The sequence below is a fragment of the Sinohyriopsis cumingii genome, chromosome 17 (genome assembly GCF_028554795.1).
Source record: "Sinohyriopsis cumingii isolate HCF-2022 chromosome 17, ASM2855479v2, whole genome shotgun sequence".
NCBI classification, from domain to species: domain Eukaryota; kingdom Metazoa; phylum Mollusca; class Bivalvia; order Unionida; family Unionidae; genus Sinohyriopsis; species Sinohyriopsis cumingii.
In genome coordinates this window covers 26,261,320-26,281,654 of record NC_142977.1, presented here as the reverse complement: position 1 = coordinate 26,281,654, position 20,335 = coordinate 26,261,320, and positions in this window count along the sequence as shown.

Genomic DNA, 20,335 nt, shown 5'->3' with positions numbered 1-20,335 from the left:
CTGTACACACGATCAGACAGCAGACTGTTCAACCTGGCACGACTGAAGGCAAAGAACTAAGTGCATGAAGTAACCATCAGGGACATGCTCTTCGCAGACGATGCTGCTCTAGCCACCCACACAGAAGCTGAGCTGCAGCGCCTGATGGCCCGCTTTGCTAAAGCATGCGATGAGTTTGGATTAACCATAAGCCTAAAGAAAACAAACGTGATGGTTCAGGACGCGGACCCCCAAACATCATCATCAACAACTACGAACTTGAGGTGGTGAGTCAGTTCATGTACCTCGGGTCTACCATCACCAACAACCTCTCGTTCGATGCTGAGCTCAACAAGCGGATCGGAAAGGCATCAACAACCCTCTCCAGGCTGTCGCAGAGAGTGTGGAACAACGGCATGCTGACCATGAACACTAAGATCACCGTGTACCGTGCATGCGTACTAAGCAATCTCATGTACGCCAGTGAAACCTGGACTCTGTACGCCTCACAAGAGAAAAGACTGAGCGCGTTTCACATGCGATACCTCCGACGCATACTCGGGATCACCTGGAGCGATCGAGTAACAAACAACGAGGTGCTCGAGCGTGCCAAGATTCCCAGCATGATCACACTCCTCCCCAACCACGCATCAGATGGCTGGGACATGTACGTCGGATGGATGACGGACGGATCCCCAAAGACATTGGAACTCACCTCTGGCAAAAGGTCGATCGGATGGCCACATCTCCGCTTCAAGGATGTCTGTAAGCACGACATGAAAGCCCTTGATATCGATGTCAACACCTGGGAAGAGCTCGCTCTAGACAGATCAAGCTGGCGACATGCTCTGATCACTGGTCTGAAAGCCGGAGAGGACAAGCAACGCTTGCTAGTTGATGAAAGACGATCGCAGAGGAAGAAGAAGCAGCTCCAACCAAAACCAGACGCAAACTTCAAGTGTAGCAAGTTCAGCAGGGACTGCCACTCCCGCATTGGACTACTTAGCCACAGCAGACGCTGCACAACCACCGACCGGGACATCTCTCATGGGCGCAGTTCCATCGTCTCTCGAGACTAACTGATGCCAACAAAGGGGGATAAACGGTTATAGAAAACAAGGTAACTTTTGAATATTTCGTTTCTTCGGAGTATTTTCAACGAAACGCAGATACTTAAATGTTGTGTGAAATACACCATTGCTATTACTGATATACTTGAACTTGCAATATAATTTGGGGGCCGTGGGTGACCGAATGGTCTAAAGCGCTCGCCTCTACTGATCACTGCCGTCTCACCTCTGTCCGCGTGGGTTCGAGTCTCAGGCTCAGGCTCAGATAATGTGATAGAAAGCTTGCCAGTAGCTTCCCGTGGGTCGGTTATTCTTTCCGGTTCTTTCCTGGGTTCTTCGTCCACCAGTTATACCACAAGGGTTCGTTAGAAAGAAAGTTTGCAGTATCCATCCATGAATCAAGGGAGAAAATGCAATAATTAGTCGCCGATTTTGACATCTGGGCAAGTGCCGTTTCCAGTGCCGTTATGCATTCGGATAGTCTTGGATTTCACCATTGACCGAAAGGTAAGATCCGGCCAACCTAGAGTTCGCAGTAAATATCGTTAATGTACATTGTGTTGCGTTTTAATTATGGTGGCAAAAACAAATATTGATTTTGATAAATTTGGTGCTGGTTGCTGGTTACATTGTTGCACAGTGCATTGTTAACTCCTGAAACATACTTATTGTTGAACTACAGACTCAAGGTTGTTCAGATCTTATCTGGTCAGTTAACCTTATATGAAAATAAAATCCACATTCTTGATAAAACTTACCAAGCACTTTCTTCATGTACTCCAGTTTGTGTTGCGAGTCAATGGAAATAAGGCTGGCACCCTCGCTGGCACAAAATGCACGTGCAGCACTACAACTCGCCTTGTCTTGATGAATTCTGAAGCAGAGGTTTGTTCTGTCCTCGTACAGGTAGAAATTGCTGTAATTACACGCTGAAAATTCAAAACCAAAATGGACACATATTCATTAATAGGCCATTTATGTGCCAAATGATGGGAAATAATAATAATAATAATAATAATAATAATAATAATAATAATAATAATTATTATTATTATTATTATTGTCAACAACATCATTGTCGCAGTCGTCATCATTAATTTTAAAATATGTTCCCGATAAGGTTACTAGCAGACGATTTTCTGCCCATTTTACTAGGACAAAGGGCAACCGGGCAGTTTTTTTTTCAAGCGACCATCAAAACTGACCATTTTGAATAAGGCACGCTGACACAAAAATCAACTAATAAATTACAAACATAAATACTAACAGAAAGCCTATCAAGTGTTCTCTTTAGGTTTTGCAACAGTTTCTTGAGACTCAGTGACTTCATTTCAACTTCCAAACACAATATAAAATCAACAGTAAATCTGCCACAAACATTTCGATGTCATTCTGGATCTATTTCTTCAATCGAAGTTATAATTATGAAATCAGAAATCTCCGCCCTCATGTGGGAAGAATGGAATGAAGGTTAAGTTGATAATTTCTTATTAGTAAAGGGCTGATAGTGCAGAGTGTGCATATACCAATTGCATTCAGAAAATTTAATAGAAATAATTTCTTTAGTGGAAAGAAAATTAGCTTAAAATATATTGTTATAATTTATCCATATAATTGTGATAGCCATACGTAGGTAGTAGCAATAGCAAAATTATCTGAAATCGGGATTATCGATCATAAAATTTTGCTTTCCATCGTTGAATGCACATTTCTCTATTACCTGGCCTAAACTGGAAAGCCAGAACGATAGACCGGTAACATGCAAAACCTGTGTCTTCCTACTGGTCGTGTCGCGGAGTGCGTAGCAGAGAGGATAATAAACAGGGAGCCAAACCGTAAATCATGGAGGTGTGTGTGTGTGTGTGGGTGTGGGGGGGCCTGGGAATGTACAGCAATTCCTTACTTTCGATAATGTGAAATATATTTGTTATCTGCTGTCCGATGAACACAGTTGTCAGTGAAAATACATCTTATTATATGGTTTTAGTACTCAGTTTGATATAGTAAAAACAGACAAAGCTAACATTTGACCACAAGACGAAGCCGAACATTTTAACATGATTAGGTATCTAATCAATCTAGAAATTAATTGAGTTGATGCTGATAATGATACCTAAAGAAAACTAGCTGCGTTTTACAAAAGCTCAGTTTGGTGTCTTACGTGGGAGTGCAATTTAAAGAGCTATTGCGTGACTTACATCCATAAACTGCTTATACAATAATTGTTGAATCGTAATCTGTTATTGCGATGTTTGAAGTCTGATGACATCGTGAAATCATAAAATCAAATTGTTGGAATCTGCTCAGTCAAGTGAGAATGCTTCTTGAGAACTATTTCAAGTATTGATTTAACTGATGTATCATCCCGGTGATTGTTTCTCTTAAACAATACGACTGAATTGAGCACTGTTTGGTCTTGTAACTACCAATATCACACTCGACATAATTTTCGTATCTCTTCGACCAATGTATACGATAAATGTACGTTGATACTATAAAAACACATACGCGTCTACGTGATAACCAACACGTTTTAGAGGGTTCAAGACTGTAAATCAGTGACATCCAATTATGATAAATTTTCGCAGTTCTGTACATTAATGTGATTGAGAATAAAACATTTCTTCTGACCATTTCATACGAGTTTCTGTGTTTTTGTCACCACTGAGTTTTGCTTTTCCCCGTCACACAATTTGCAATTAACCTGCGAGGCCATATCAACTGCGCATTAGTCCTTTTTTTCTTTTGGGGTGGATACGTACGCATACTAAAATATCGTCTGACTTTAAGTAAATTAAAAAAAATATAGAGTGAAAGGTAGTAATTTTTATATGCAAGGAGTGTAGTTAGAAGAGAGGTTAAAAATGGACACATTTTGTGAATAAAATCCAATTTTTTAAAAGAGTTTGCTGACAATATATGAATAATATGAACAGTTTATTAATATTTCTATTATTTGTGTATAATATAAATCATGTAACATTAAAAAGATTAAAAAATCGTTTATATTCAATTTCTATTCATAACAGACACATTTATTGTTAAAATCTTCTATTCATAACCCAATAACCAAGTTCATTGTGACAGTTGGAACTCACTCGCAAATATAAGCAGAGGACGCTTCTACAGTCACAGTCCCGAAGGAAAGTTGTATTGACAGTGCAAGGAAACGGTACAACTGATCTTGTCGCAGAAGCATCATTATCACAAAATTATAACGAAGATATCACAAAATTATAACGAAGATATTTATCTAATTTCTTTCTAAATATCCTTTGAACAATTACATAGACCATGTAGGTATTATTAGTTCAAAATTATGACCATATTATTACATGAAATAACGGTGAATTCGTTGAAGCCACAACCATCTTGGTTTTAAAGAATTCACTCAGAGTTATCATTTTGTGCAATTATATGTTGGTATTCTCGATTTCAAATTACTCGTCAAAAACTAAAATGGAAGAACAATCACGGCACGACGTCAGAAATTTTCCCAAACCATTATCGTAACCACCAGTCCCGACAAGAAAGACAAAGAGCTGATGTAATTCTAGCCTCTATTAAATAGTGAATTGATTATGGGCCAAATAAAAGCATTCGCCATTACTGCAAAAGGGAGCTTCATAATATACACCAAGATGAATAATAAGTTGCCCCGTACTGGCACTATTACGATTACTGGGAAATTAACCTAGGTGGAGAAAGACTTTTGAGAGAGAGAGAGAGAGAGAGAGAGAGAGAGAGAGAGAGACCCAAAATATATTGAAGTACCCCTGACTACCTATTAGGATCTACAACACAGATTTGAGCAGAAATTCATTATGAAAATACACGAGTCTAACTGCTTCGCGGAGATACAATTCGGAGAAGCAGAAAACAAAGCTAAACCCAATTTTCTTTTATAAAGTACATGTACCCTTGCGGTGTAAAGACCTTGATTATAAATGTCCTTAGGGGCACACATCACTTGTTATAGTATCCAAATCTTTAATAAAGAGAAATATGTAACTGTATCTAATTGTTTCTGATAAAGAAGGCCATTTTTGTGTGAATCATAAGGTTTACATTTTATTTGCATTCCAGTTAGAGATTTTATTTATTTATTTATTTATTTATTTATTTATGCAAGCTCAATTTTAATCATGTACATTACTCTTTCAGATGAAGTTCACTTTCTACAGTTGAAGCCCATGTGTCGTTTTATCGACGTGGGATAATACACTCAAAAACGAAATACACCGGAATGCACAACTATATATATATATATATATATATATATATATATATATATATATATATATATATATATATATCTGTGTGTGTGTGTGTACGCATTCAGTTCAGATTATAAGCTTTTGAGCGTATTTTGGCGTTTCTAGTGACATCTGAACGATAGCTACTTATTCTATACATATTTTATACCTAATATATCTTATCACATACACCTTTTTATCAGAGACACATACACCATTCATTTTAATATTACTATTTTCAGAATATTAATAATAATAATTAAATAATAACAACCGTATTATTATTATTATTATTATTATTATCGAGGAGTGTTTTAATTTAGATACGGTACCTGGACTTCTTTTACCAGCCATTTCGAAGTATGTCCAGTCAGCTGCAAAGACGTCATCATCTGAAGACATCAACACCCTTTGAAGAACGCAACTTCCGTCCGCCGTGTTGTAATAGAAGGACAAGCAGGACGTCTCTTCACATAAAATGGCGCAATCTGACAGAGAGATATTTTTCTTCTGGTTTTGAATAGTTGCTTGTGGGTAAAAACGATTTTTTGCTGAAATTCTTTCCGTAAAATGGACTGAAGTATCCGTCCAGACCACTCCAAACCCGACAAACGTTGCCAAACATATTGAAAACAAATTTTGATACAATGCGTACATTTGTGTCATATTTAAGTTTTCTCCTTCTCCTAAGGTTTCGTACAGTCAAAGTAGTGACTCTTGCTAAACTATCTGGCTAGGCATGATAGCCAGCAACTACATCCAATCGACGGTAACAGCAGTTTAGTGCATATTTGTATCAGATGTAAAAAAATGCGCCAAAAGGGTTAAAACCTAATGCCAAAGTAAAAGACACAATGTGGTGTTTTTGCCTATTGCGTGATCAGTGGATTCTTTGCAATGGCACTTTCGTAATTCATTATATCCGTCAGTAATCAATTGCTTTGGAGACCCATTCCAATGAGATGCATCCAGCAGCTGTCCAAAAAATGGTGTAATTGATTTCTTGCAACGAAATACGTGTAAAGGTAATATTCCGAGTGAATAGATACCGTGTCTTTAATGTGCTGACGTCAAAATTAGCTAAGACAAAACTGAACCAACAGAAGAATACCTACTTTTATGATCGGTGCTGATTTGCGGCACTATGTTAGGATGTTTGCTCATCAAACTCAATTCTTGTGCACTGAATAGCTTCGCTTTCACCATTTCTTATTTACAAGATAAATGTTTACCTTTAATCTTTTTAAAGTACAAAAATATAACTCATAACGCCTCCTGTTTGATAACACCATGATAAGTGGGGAAATTCTTTGAAAGAAAACAAAATGAAACTAAATAAACTGACAACTGTTCTAAACTATTGCAATTAACAGATAGACCAGAAATCCATATCTTAAACTACCCATAAATTATTAATTCATATGGAACATACTTAATGGGGCAAACGATTTCTGATCATAATCGTTATTAGCGTTTACCCCTCTCTAACCCCTCCCCTCAAATATATGTTCAAAGTCCCACAAAAGGGCAATAAAGATCACACATATGCACACACACGAACGCTCACGTGTACGTGTAATTTTATTAAAAAAATGTCTCCGGAAAGAACGAGTTTGATATAACAAAGATATAAGGCAGATACGTATTCGTGCGCTGGATGAAACTAATACATATATTTCCACCCTTACGATTCCTAAATATTTGTAGACTTTACCGTGTGGATGCGATTGAAAACCATGTTTGATTTATAAAACATGGATTTAATGTGCCTAAAATATCCAAGCGAGTACGTAATAAATATACCAAACTGTAAGCGTGTTTTGCTGATTGATTGATTAGTTGGATTATAGTGGTGTGCGCACGTTGTGCATGTACCACTGTTAATAGTCGCACAGCGACCTTATAATTGATCCTGGGGAAAGGAAAATGAGCCTCATCCCCCAGACGTTTGTGTGTACAAGGTACACTGGTAATTTTAGCCTTCAGCCGCGGGTCCTTTTAGTTTCCATTGTGGTCTGATTGGAGGGCTGTTTCATGAGTGGGAATGGACCCAGGCACTCATGATACTAAAATAAATTTTCTGTTTACCAATCACTGTGGTGTCGACCAATGCATTTGTAACGTCAGTCGCGATTGGTTGGTGACAATGGCGTCACACTGGGACACCAATTTTAGGCGCATGGAAATCGTTCCACATCTCCACCCTTTGTACGAATGTCCGGACGTGGGAAGTGGAGGGAAGTTCCGGCATCAGACAACCCGCCCGTACTTAGCCATATTATGTCCAGTTGTTTTTAAATTGACCGTAATAACCAACATTGTGTGAGCCACCTGTACAACTGAGTCAAATTCAAATGGGTCTGATAATGTTCCTAACTCCTAACAGTTTCAATAGTACTAGTACATAGTGTACATAGTGAGATGCCCTAACAATTTTGATTTTCTAATGGTCTAAGCGACAAATAAAAGTTTAGTCACTGTTAGGTAATTAGGTTTAAATTTTGATGCAGGCAACATAAACGATCAAGTCAGTTTTGTGTGGTTTTATCGAATTGGGAAGCCAAGCCAAACTGGTCCCCTTAGATAAATGGCACTTTGTAGCCCTAAGAAAAGCTGTTATTTCTCCCCAGGCGGGAAGGTGCCTCGGCTAACCTCTTCTTCGCATATTGTTTCCGCTGACCGTGTTTCCCTTCGCTTTCTGGCTGGAAAACCTTCGAATCCATGTAACCCACTTAACACTTCGGCTGCTTCTATCAGTGTATTCACGGGATGTTGAGTGTAGGCAACGTTGAGCCTTTTCTTGAGGATGTGACGTGCTGTGTGCCACTGCTGCGACGTGGGTTTTCTGTCCTTAATTGACCTACAGACTATAAATATAGTTGCTTTCATAAAATCGTGCGCTAACCTGTTGTCAGCTGGAGCCATTTGAAGTCCCAGTGCATTTAGTCGCTTTATGTTTGGATCGCTTTCATCCTGTGTTGTTGCTACCTCTGCCTCCTGTACGGTGACTTTGAAGGTTTTGTCCGGTGGTGGGTCTAATGGGACCTGTGGTGATAGCAGGATTTCTCTGACATCAGCTAGAATTTGTTCTGGTAGCACCTGTTGCATTCTAGAAACTGCAATTGGAGTGCTTGTTCTAGGAGTGGTCCTGCCTTTCACTGGCGGAGGTGAATGTGGTGGGTTTGGTGGAGGTTTAGAGACAATATTGGCAAATGTCTCTTTACCGTTTTTTCTTCTTTTTTTGCGGGGCTGGAGCGTGGTCCGTCTTCTCCTGGGCAGCCTTAGATTTAGTCCTATCCCTTGTTGCTGGTAGTTGCTGGTAGTGGTGGTCTATCTGGCTGCTTTTGTTGATTCACTGTAGTGAGTGTAGTGGGTTGGGTGCTAGCTGGCTGGGTCTGCATATATGTATCACGCTCCCTCTGCTGCTGCGTTCTTCCAAGGCGACCTGATAATTGTTCCTGGGAGAAGGAATGAGAGCCTCATCCCCCAGGTGTTTATATGCACACGGTGCACTAATAATTTTAGCCTTCAGGCGCGGGACCTTTTTTTGTGGACCCATTGCGGTCTGACTGGAGGCCTGATTCATGAGAGGGAAAGGTCCCACGCACTCATGATACTACTAAAATATTTATGCTTGGTTGAGTGGGAATTTACCTGCACTCATTCATTTTTATGCTAATATATCGGAAATTTATTTTTGGTGTCCGGACGTGGCAAGGGAAGAAAAGCGCAGGGAGGCTATCATCTGCTGTCCTTGGCGGTGTCCACTGGATCCAGATTGATGATTGCGTCGAATTTTGAATTTAGATAATTATTGTGCCAGAAATGGAAAGGATAATATCCCGTGCTGTTTTATTGATTATATCTTACTTTTGAGTCCTGTCATTCCTAGAAATCTTCATATATTTTGAGTAGTTAAGTGCTTATTTGAATTAGATGTATGTAGGAAGTTTGGGTATTTATAGGGTGATCTGATTTCCTTTTGAGATTTCTGGAAGTTGTTCATTGCTTTCCTGTATTTTGTGCAATCATTGAATATATAGTTTAGGTTTTCTACAGTGTGACAGTTATAACAGTTTATGTTAGCTGGTTTTGGGTCCGATAAATCTGCCAAAGCTTCCTGCTAACCTTGATTTTCCTGTCATAATTCTGTTAATGAGTTTTTGGTCTACACTGGAGCCCTTAGGTGGTCTGATGGATCGGTCAACTTCTGGTAGGAGAGTGTATAGTTTCCTACCTTTGGTGGAGGTATCCAATGCTCCTGCCATTTTTGGTTTATATAGTTTACAGCGAAGCTCTGTGCTTCGGTTGTGCTATATTTTAATGGGATGGGTTGGGCCTCCTAATTTGGTTTTTGCGATTTTGTCGGCTTGTTCGTTTCCAGGGATTCCTATATGCGATGGTATCCACATGAAGTCAACTATCTGATTTCTTGTGGATAGTTCTTTGAGCATACAGAAGGCCATGTCAAGGAAATGCTCTCTGGTCCTAGTGTGGCGATTTTTGATTGACGTGATTACACTAAGAGAATCGCTTATTATGACTGTATTTGGTATGTTACTATCTTTTATCCATTTGAGCGCTTCAGTGATTGCGCAGAATTCAGTGGTGAAGATTTAGCAATAATCTGGCAGTCGGGATCCCATTTGAATGTTGTATTCTGGGATAACTATTGCAGCCACCGTTCTTGGTGGTTCAGCTGTTTTCGTTCTGTCTGTATAGACTTTAGTGAATCCTTCATATGACTGTCGGATGTCATTTGCTATTATTGTTTTAAGTTTGTTTTCTTATTCGTGTTTGTTCCTGTATTCAGTGGCTTTGGTGTTAACCCTCGTGGTAGTTTGCATCCAGGTGGTTAGATTGGGTGGTTTTACGTATTCTTCTTGTTGCTCAATAATAAGTATTTTCTCCCTGAACTCCAGGGCGAGATTTCCGCCTGGGTTATTTGGTATTAGTTTGTTTTAAATGTGATATTACATTTATTAATTGCGATTTTGGTAGGGTGAGTGTTGGGGTGGTTATTTAGCCTAATGGTGTACCTGAGTGTCATTTCTTGCCTTCTCAGGTATAATGGTAATTCCCCGATTAGGATCGGGAGCACTTCAAGGGAAGTTGACGGGAGTGCTCCGGTGCACACTAGTAGTGCTTTACGTTGTATTGCGTCTAGCTTTTTTTTAACCATGTTAATTTAGCAGAGTAATAGACTTGGCAGCCATAGTCCAGTTTTGATCAAATTAATGACTTACATATCTTGAGTAGAGTGTCATGTTTCGTTCCCCAAGATGTTCCTTTTAGGTTTTGTAATAAGTTTAGATCATTATTACAGTCTTTAATTATGTATTCTATGTGTTGCTTCCAAGTTAGGTGATCATCAAAATACATGCCTAGGAATTTGGCCACTTTAACATATTTAATTAATTTTCCCTGGATATATAAGCTTGGGTATACTAGGTTATAGTTGCGTTTTCGAGAGAATATTATTGCTACTGTTTTTTCATGCGAGATTTTGAACCCCCAATTTTCAGTCCATTTTCCTATGTTGTCTAGCCTAAGTTGTAATTCTTTTATAACTGGCTTACTAGCGGGGTTTCAGGCTCTCCAGATGCCGCTATAGTCGGCAAATTGAGATAGATTGACTTTGTTGGATGCCAGGTTATGGTCTAGATCGTTTATCATTAAGTTGACGAGTATTGGGCTGAGTACACTCCCTTGAGGGGTGCCGTTTTCTAGGGCAAATTCGTCTGAGAGGGTGTTGCCTATTCTTGCTATAATTTTGCGACCTGTTAGGAAGTTATTTATCCGGTTAAAAAGTCGACCAATTATTCCGAATCGGTTAAGTTTAGCAATCAGACCTTTGGTCGTGTTTTGTTTTGAAATTACGGAAAGAACAAGCTTAATATGGCGTAGTGATGCGTCGAAACTGTTATGCTGAGACGTATTCATACGCCAAATCACATGAGTTTTATTTACCGAATAGGAAAAATACATTGAATGTGGCTTTGTATCCATCACATTTTACGCTTTCTAAATATATGTTGCTATACATTGTAAATAGGAATTCAAAGCAGCTTTGAACCGGCAGTGGTTCGATTTGGTGCGACCAAGTTTTTCAACTGCCAAACATAATTGAAAACAAAAAAAAGTGAGTTTTAATCTTCATATGCAATACAATAGTGAACGTCACTTTGAAATGATAGATCAATAGTAGAAGATTAAATATGCAATAAAAATATTGATGACACACTGCACATTCGGCACAAGGGTTGCTTAAATAAAAGTTTCTTTTTCTCCACATTTGCTAATCCAGTGTTTTTTTATTGTGATCAATATAAATGTGTGACCTTCAGAACGAAAATCAATATATCAATATTTGTTTAATAGAAACCAGTTAGTGCGTATTATTTATCTGTATACGTACGTTATTATCCTAACAGAAGACAAAGGATGTTTACTTGAAACGAGTGAAAAGAGGTATATTTTGTCGAGTGGGTGAAAAACTAATTATTTTCACGAGTGGCGATGACTCGAGTGAAAATACAAATGTTTTTCAACCAAAAGATAAAATTAATTCGTCGTAAGAGAATTATCTTTTCTATTGTATACTCAGATGTATTGTTTAGCATGTTATAGTTTGTAACTATTTGCATAAAAATATAACCAATTACCCTAATTCTCCTTTCCTGATCAAATTAAAGTAGCGCGTTAAGAAAAAAAGAAGAAAAAAAGTAACAAATTCGCGCCTTGTTCGATTTGAACTTGATTCGTCTTTAAAGAAAGGTAGCAATATATACCACTCGATGACACAGTCGTCAAAAATAACTTGAAATTTCATGGTTATAATGCATCCCTCTCTGTTGACAGCCAATAAAAGATTATGATATTTTTTCATTCATGTGAAATGTCAAGATCCTTTCTTTTAGAAATTCCGGTAATTCACGGCCTAGCCCTCAATAAAATATGGAATTACAGAAATATATGGATCAACTCAGTTTTTAAACTTAGTTGATCCACATGAAGCGTATCTTCTTCTACCTAATATTGATATCATTGCTTGGTCTTCGAAGTGAAAACAAATATTTGTTTAACAAAACCTCATGCTATGTATTTGCATACATACTTTATTATCTATAATGTAGAAAATATGGAATTTGTAAACGCTATGCCAAAAAATAAAGGTATTTGCCCTAACAGTGTCGAGAAAGGTGTAAAATCAACAGGGGAGCGACGTTAGTTCATGACACATACTTTTTATGATCGAAAGCGTCCTCATGACTGTTTTGACAACATCCATATTAATTTTAAAATTTAATAGTTTGATATCCCATCTTTTTATTCGCATGATTTCTTTAATAAAATAAACGTTTTTTCTCACGTACATTACTATGTTAACCTTTAACTAAAATAAGCCTATAGGTTAGATTTTATTGATATTGTGCAGAATTTATATACTATATGTTACTTGATACAACGGTTTTGTATATATCATAAATGTGTATCATGATGACATCATATATACAGCGAGAAACATCAAACGACGTGCATCAACGTTCCATATTGACGAGTATCGCATTCTGTTCGTGCACTACAGAATAGACATAGACGTGCAAGAGGAAAAAGATAATCCTGTTTTAGATTTATACTTATAAAAAGTAAATTCTTATTAGTTGCATTTTACTAAACCCTCTTCAATATCGAGAACATTATATTATTCATTATAATGCTCCTTGCATCAGTCAGCACTCAGTTCTATTATTTGAATTTTTTTCTTGGTGAAATTAATTAACAGATACCTGGAGTTTATGTTACTAATGTAATGTTCAGTTTTGCGATGTTTAGATTATTTATATACATCGAAGTTACTAATATAGAAAACAATAACAGTAATGTTTCTTAACCTTCACATACAAATTTGTCACATTAAATATCAGGCTTCAATATTACCGTAAATGCTAGTAACCTGTATTACTAGACAACAAAATCGGTCAGTAATAATAATAATAATATGCATTTATAGTTATTTGTATTGAGTGTATTTGAGACGGGGATAGGGATTGTGAGCAGCTTATTTAGCATATATTTTTGCTTTAAAAAATCCTCCGCCACTTTGTGATTTACATCCCATTACTGCGGATTTCAGGATAGGGCGGAGTTATTGGAAAGGTTATATATTTGATGGAAGTTTTTTTTAACAACTCCAAGTATTACATTTTCAAACAGATAGAAAGTGAAACCATCAACTTAAGCAAAATCAACAAGTTATTTATTTCTCTACAATAAAAAGTGAAAATTCATGAGACACTTACAGTTTTGTGAATTAAATTCAAAACAATTCTAAATGTTCTATCACCAGTCCAAAAATGTAGAATGTTCCCAAAATATAGTATGTTCCGATTGAATTCCAATAGTCTTGAATGTCATTATGTACCACAACGATGCAACCTAGAACGTCATTAAATGAGTTCACAATAACCCCAAAGTAGTATTTTAGACCAGAAGTCTATGAGCACTTTGTAATTTCAATGAATAATTTAAATAGATAAATTCCCCTCAATCAAATCTGTACACAATTGTAAACTCTAACTGTAAACAAGACTGACCTGAACTCTTTTTACATAGATAGGTCTGTTTCTAGAATAGCCTCAACTAAAAATGTATGTAAATATGCTATTCTAGATGGTGGACAAAAGTTAAGCACACCGTAAAAAGTATATATATATATATATATATATATATATATATATATATATATATATATATATATATATATATATATATATATATATATTGATCCATATATATATATGTACACACATCCGTACACAAACACGCAGGCATTACATCCATACATCCATCCATCAGTCCGTCCATCCATCCATCTATACACATATCCATCCATATATCCATCCATCCATCCGTCCATCCAACCATACACACATCCATCCAACCGTCTATCCATCCACCCATCCATCCATCCATCCATCCCATCCCATCCATCCATCCATTCATGCATGCATGCATCCATCCATACATCCATCCATCAGTCCGTCCATCCATCCATACACACATCCATCCATCCCTCTATCCATCCATCCATTCATGCATCCATCCATCCATACATGCACATTTACTGTCTCATGAAGCCAGATCAATTTTGCTTCTTCTCATTTACGCTGCATTTCGTAAGAAGTCGTGTACCTGACTAATCGAGATATCCTGTTTGTGCGTTGCTTGGATGTTCGACCAGATGAAAAGCAATCAATGCAACAATAAACATGTGTGTTTGAAGTTTTAATTTTCGAATGATACGCTGAATAACCACGACTCAAAACAATACAACAATAAAAAAGTGTGTTTGAAATTTTGTTTTTCGAATAATACGCTGAATCGCCAGTAATCAGAAATCGCATGTCTTTGTTATAGACTGCACATGCTTTTCTTTATATAAAGTTCTTAATAAATGGAAATTGTGAACTCGGCATACCTCGATCAAACTACTTTCAATTATTGATTTGTCCGTTCTCTGATTCAACAACCATAACACACTGAACATTAATCGGCTTGTTTTCGCATCCTCAGTAGACATTTGTTTTGGCCACTTTTCAAAAATGATGACCTTTCAGTTTTAATGCCAAGGTTATGCAACAACTGCAGAAAATCTCTAAACTGTCCTGTCTACTACGAAAACATCGACACCTCAACACAGCTTGTATTGCTTTAGACATTCGTTTTAAGAAAATAGTTCAAGATAGATGAGTGATTATTTTTTGTGTCTGCCAGTTATGGTATTCAAGCAGTCACAACGTATCCTGTGCTTGTAACAATGATCTTGGACTATAACACTGGCAGACCTTTGTTAAAGATTGTGCTCCTTTGGATATAAAAGTATGTCCCATCAATTACTAGTGTAACTGGAGGATCTGCTTGATTTACAATGAGATGCTGAGCAAGAGGCGATGTATGTTTTGAAACAACTTTGAATCGTTGCATGCGTTAAACGCCCATGTGTAGATTGACAAATAATTCGGAGAGAAAAAGCCTTTGTTAACAACTGCAGGATTAACGCTTCATTTATAAAAGTTGATGTTGGTGGAAAGTATTTCGTTTTACATTCTTGACTTACGCTTGAGTGAAAATATCGCTCCAGAGGTTCTTGCAGTTCCGACTCGAGTGTTATCCATCACCGTACAAAAGTATACTTCTCTCTGAAGCTTACCTTGTTAAGTCCGGTCAAGATGTATTGGCTCTATATTCGCAGGTTTGGAAGACATTGCAATAATGCATGCGTCATCATCTTTAAAACCATTTGCTTTATAGTGACCAGGAGAAATCTGCCCCCCCCCCCCGTTCTTGTTCTTGTGTATGAGCAGTCTAGGACTCAGGGTACTGATTGTATGGAAAAATGGGAACCAGTCTTGAAATGGTGGAAGATAAAACAGAGTATAGACCTTTTTTCCGGAAGTCGAATCTGGGGTTTTCCACGCTAATATTTAACGCATGCGCAATCAACGTAAAGCAACGTTTAAGCGATCGTCATTAAGATAGTATCTGTTTGTGAACAAAGTTGTAAACGTTTGATATCTGTACACTGATTTTAGAAATAGTGTGTTTGCAAATCACGAGTGAATATTTTAGTTAACCTGTATAAAACAGAAAAGTAGATACGAGTACAAACTGCATCAGATAGGACCAGGACAGCGGACACGATTTGTGGGACCTAGGAAAAGTTCTTCAGTAGGCACAAATGAATTTCAAATTGTAGCAGCGGTGGACCCCCACCCCCACCCCCCGACTGTTGTACTACCTCGTCCGCGGTCCTGGTTAGACTTAAAAAGTTGGATGATCCATTTCTGAAAGGAGAGCGGTGGGTGGACGATGTTACCATCTGGCCAGAATTACAATTTGTAAAAAGCCACGGCTATTTAGTTGACTCTTCAGAACAATATGCATGAGAAAATTTGAAGGCTTACAAATCTCTTGAAGCATACAGTTAGTGTCATAGTGGATGGGTGCATATTTGTTACGTCAAAAACACGGGTAAAAAGATCATCATCAAGGCCAACGTAAACATATCCCAAGCCCTATCCAAGAAACCACACTAGGTTTGGGTCGCTTTACACAGATCTAATGGTACAGTAATAACTTGCCAATGCACCTGTATGGCAGGATAAGGTAACTCAGTTATTATCCATGTTCAAGTAATTAGCAAAACAATACCAGAGAGAGAGAGAGAGAGAGAGAGAGAGAGAGAGAGAGAGAGATTGTGTGCAGATTTTTTTGGGTTCACATTCATTTCCATTTAATTTATTTAACTCACATGCAAGTCTGATTGTGAAATCTAATTATGTGATATGTGACGTGCCTATTTGTGTATTCACTGCTAGCTGCTTGTCTGTTAAGTTAACTTGTTTATTATCGGATTGTTCATTACCATGCAGTCAGGAGGGGGAAGAGGTTGGAGTTAAGGCGAGAGTCACTATGCAATAACATAAAACAATATATACCCAATTATAGTTAAACGCAAATACTCGTGGTCTGGCATATTACTTTTCACCACTATCTGCGGCAATCTATAACGACAAATTCTCTATTCATGCAGGCTCGACCCTAGGACCAGGCGAACGAGGCAGCCGCCTTGGGCCCTGCACTTTCAGGAAATCAACTCCTAAATGCAATTTTTTTGCTCATAGCTTTTGCTGCCTTGGGCCCCGTATGCTGCCTTTGGCCCCGCACATCCTTGGGCCGGGCCAGTATTAATGTAAAACTTGTAGGTCACTCGAGTTGCCATACGTCAAATGCGCATGACTATGGTATATGTTTGGCCAGCAGAAAATAGTGTCATAAAAGGATATATATATATATATATATATATATATATATATATATATATATATATATATATATATATGGGTTTGGCTGGCCAGGATTGGTTGATAATGAAAGATATATTTTTGCAAAAAGAATCTTTTGTGAGCTTATTCTAGTTGCAGCTAAATAAATAGAGACATTGTTTTATTGATGGAATTTAGGTTCTTTAACAAACTTAAGTTTGGAACACTCATTACTGAAATCAGCACCGGACTGTTTGGTGCGGAATTGAAAACATACGTTTCAAACACACATAGATCCCGAAAGGTTCACGGCTAATATGGCTTTCTTTGCATAGAGGCGGTCATCCAGGTTTCATCTATATATAGGTTTGATCATGATCACTAAAAAATTTAAAGTTATGGAATTTTTAATATCATGGTGTTTGCATAGGTTTACTGTGGGAACTGAATTAGTACCGTGAGTCCTCTATAGTCTAAATATGGCATTAACTGGAACTACAAATAGTTCTTGTCCTGGCTTCTTGCAGACGCAATAGTAAGTATGATTATTGGTGGTGGGTGGCATTGGAAGGCTTACAGATGGCTCACTTGTATTCAATTTGCTGCGCTTTGTACATGCTGGTAGATACTTACTCAGTAACCTTTTGCTAGTGTGTGTTTGTGTTTTTGGGATATTTAACGAAGCTTTAACAGTTTTAGTCATATCGCTACGATGTCTGCAGTGTGGCAGTTTATAGTGATGTCTATTACTTGGACATCATACCACAGGCATGCATCATGATGTCCCACCCAGTCACATTATCTTGACACCAGGCCGACCAGCCCTAACACTAACTTCGCAATGATGAGCGCCAGGAGAAGGTGCTGCTACTAATATTTTAAAAAGTCTTTGGTATAACTCGGCCGGGGTTTAGAGCCATCGACCTCCCGCATCCGAGGTCTACGCTCTAACCACTTAGACCACCGGAGCTGTCACCCTCTTGCTATTAGAACCTTCATTCTTTAAGCTTGACATTGTGTCTTCTTGAGAACATAATTTTCCACGTTTGTTGCACAGAGCAATATCTATCGTGAAATTCATCCGTAATTTAAACAAACAATACAATAGTTTACGCCTGTTAACGTGGTTTTGCTTGCTTTGAGTAAAGAGCTCGTGTAAAACATTTATGAGTAGGCATGCTTGCTCTGTAATTTAAAAGAATTTTTAAAAAAATTAGTGTTTTAATTCCCCTGATATCTCACTTTTTGTGAAGGTGATGGTGATACAGGTAATAGGATAAACGTACATATTCGAAGCAAATAAAAGATGATATAACGCACACACTATACAAGAAACACCCTATGCCAGGGTTCTATGATGCAATATGAATAAGTGCACCAACTTTTAGTTGATTCTTTTAATTAAATCCCACCCACATCGGCATTTCGTGTTATATTGACTTGATTTTGCATTTTCGACATACTGGTTAACTATGTTTCTTTTATTTCGCCCAAGAAATCAATATCACAAGCAGAAAATACTTCGTCTTAAATCTGCATCATTAGATGTCCTCGGATTAGTATTTATATTTTGTGTCATAGATGTCATCGATCGGTATTAATATTTTGTATTATAGATGTCATCAGTCATGTATTCATATTTTGTCTCAAAGATGTCTTAGGTTTTGCTTTCATATTTTGTGGTATAGATATCCTCCGTTTTGGATTCATATTTTGTGTCATAGATGTCCGCGGTTTAGCTTTCATATTTTTTGCTATATATGTCCCTAGTTTTACTTTCATAAGTCTAGAAAGGAAGCTAAGTGTAGGAATATGTATTTCTTGGACTTATTTATATCAACACATTGACGGCATAGAACAGATGGGGGGAGCATGAATTTGAATTCGGATTGTTAGAAAGTCGTACTTTACATATAGTACTTTCTTAGTATTCGCTATAAATATAATTATACAGGGACACTTATAATTAGAATTGTCTTCAACTGAAGAAAGAGAAAAAAAATAACACTGGTTTTTCAATCCATGTACGCCACCGTGCCAAGCGTTAATCATTACCTTTACACCACCAGACCAGTTAGTAGTACTATCTTCTTTTGTATAAATTTGTGAAAATATTCTTTAAAATCAAAAGAACTTATTCGACTTTTGAGGCAGTTATTATTAGAACTGAGATTTTACACATTTTACGTAGTTTACTACACATTTTACTCCGCTATATCCTAAATATCATTTATTCAGTATGATTCAGTCAATATGATAGCATTCTTCTCTTTGAATAGATTGCCTTCTGCAACGTACAGCTCCTGTACTGTCTTTAGGTCTTTACAGGAATCGTGTAATTTATCTTTAACAAGTTGACAACTCATACAACTTCCCATCATTTCGGGAAGAACAGAAAAAAAAATATAGTTTCCAAAGAATACTTTCATGTACATCTCACATCTTGGCACCAGCAGATATATACTTGGTATAAGATGACTACAATAACAGAAGACAAACCCTACAGCCGATGAATTTTCCCTCATAAAATCAGCGTTTCCAGTAGCGAACTGAGATACTTAAACCTGAATAGCTATTTATTTAATTTATTTCGCTGAATGGATCAGTTCACACACACTGATTATTATTCCTCTAAAAAATTTGCTTAAAACTTTGCAACTATCCTTTCATGTGGCGATACGGATGAAAATCGCATAAAATATAATGTATTAATTCTTCTTAATCTAGTTATTAAATATTCATATTTTATTTTATTATTTTCTAATTTGTTTCGTACATTTAGTCATTTCTGGTGTTTGTGGATGGTCTGATGAAGTGCAATAACGAACAAAAGCCTTTATTTCTAATATGGAGGGCGTTTATGGTCCAACTTAATTCTTTCACATTGTGTCATGATTAACCCTTACTACCACTTGACAAAATATCGCGATTGGGGATGCATGTGCCGAACGTTAATCCCATCCAAAAGAGTAAATGTACGTTATTCAAACTTGTTTTTCAATTTTTTGGCCTGCTTCATTTTTCATCTTCAGCTTCTCTTCTCTCTCCTTCCCTTACTGTTTCCACGCGCACAGTATGTACATAATTATTATAGATAACATTTGTTAACTGTAGAACTACTAGTATACACTTATGCAGTGAGTGAGGTGCCCTTCACAAATTACCTGATTTTATGGGCCGCTGAGAAGGCAGTGTGATTAAA